Raw genomic sequence first — 1,867 nt, 5'->3', positions numbered from 1 at the left:
ATGATGATGATATAGAGTCCAAGAGCAAACTATCAATGTTCTTAGTTTGGGATCACCTAAAAGTCTCATCCAGACAGAAACACAAGAACCCACTCATACTATATTCAAACCAACAAGTATAACAGGACAAAACAGAGAGATGATTTACAAAGAAAAAAATATCACCTCCCAAAACCAACTCTCTCTCCCTCCCCCCCCCCCCCCCCCCCCCCCCCCCCTCTCTCTCCCCCCCCCCCCCCCCCCCCCCCCCGTTTTGAGGCGGATAAATATCAATATTACTAATACTACTACTACTTCTACTACAACTACCACTACTACTACTACTACTACTAATAATAATAATAATAATACACATTTATACAGCGCTGATTCTCGTGTAAAACACAAGCTCTGGGCACTTTACAATAAAAATAATAATAATTCATAGCCAAATCAAGGATTCATAGAGTCAATAAAAACAAATACAGTAAAAATGTGTCTTGAGATTCTTTTTAAAGGTAGGTAAAGACTTACATTCCCTCAGACTACGTGATAGTTCATTCCAAATCTTGGGGCCGAAACAAGCAAACGATCTATCACCAAATTTGTTCTTGATCTTTTTTCCGCAATTTTCGTTTGGTCATTACATGATCTTTAAGTGTAATTTTCAAATTTACACATGACCACGTGATCTGTGAAATATACCGGTGCTATACCAGTCAAACACTTATAAACAAGACACGCTGCTTTGTAATATGTGCGCTTTTCAATGGGCAACCAGTGGAGAGAGGCCAACAGAGGGGTTGCATGACCAGTGATGACATTAGATAATGGAGAAGTATACAAAACAAAAAGAATTGGACCCAAAACAGAGCCTTGAGGAACACCAAAAGACAATGTATGTTGACAAGAAAGTTTATCTAAAATCATAACCTGTTGCTTTATTTTGTTTGTTGTTGCTTTAGGTCTCTTCCAACACAATTGAGGTTATATGAGAGACCGCTGAAACAAAAAAAACAAGCAATCTAACAAAAATAGTACAAATGTAAATCAAAATCATAACCTAAAGATATCATAAGCTAAATTATAAATAACCAAGAACAAACAGGCAGAAGATTTACAGAAAAAAAAATATCCCCTGTCAAAAATACAATCACAAACCAAAGAAGCAGGATAGGCTAGTAAAGAGAAGAAGAAACGACATCACTATCGGATCGTATACCCATGCGAACATCATAGGTATATGATTCAAGGGTGATGCTCCCATCCAACCACCCGCTAACCTGTTGCTTTCTGCCATCTAAATAAGATTCAAACCACTGCAAGACAGTCCCAGACAAGCCAAACGTTATATTAAGTCGTTTAATGAGAATACCATGATCAATAGTATCAAACGCCGCCGAAAGGTCTAACAATGGCAGAAGAGAAACAGAACCTTTATCTAAAACATCAAGCAAATCACTCGCAACACAGCACAGAGCAGTTTCTGTGCTGTGGTAAGAACAATAAGCTGATTGAAATTTTTCCCATAGATTGTTTTCATGGAGATGTTGTGAAAGACGTGAATAGTAATAATGATAATAATAATAATAATAATAATAATAATAATAATAATAATAATAATAATAATAATAGTGATAATAATAATAAGTAATAATAATAATAATAATAATAATAATAATAATAATAATAATAATAATAATAATAATAATAATAATAATTAATAATAATAATAATATATTATTATTATAACAATGTAGATAGATAGATAGATAGATAGATAGATAGATAGATAGATAGATAGATAGATAGATAGATAGATAGAGATATGATGGTACGTGACTGGAGGATAAGTCTTGATAAGTCTTTGTCCAGTTTTCCGATTTTA

Source organism: Berghia stephanieae, chromosome 3, assembly GCF_034508935.2.
Source record: "Berghia stephanieae isolate SIO BIC M18660-M18661 chromosome 3, UCSD_Bste_1.3, whole genome shotgun sequence".
Classification (NCBI taxonomy): domain Eukaryota; kingdom Metazoa; phylum Mollusca; class Gastropoda; order Nudibranchia; family Aeolidiidae; genus Berghia; species Berghia stephanieae.
The sequence above is the reverse complement of the archived record's forward strand: the minus strand, read 5'-3'. Positions refer to the sequence as shown.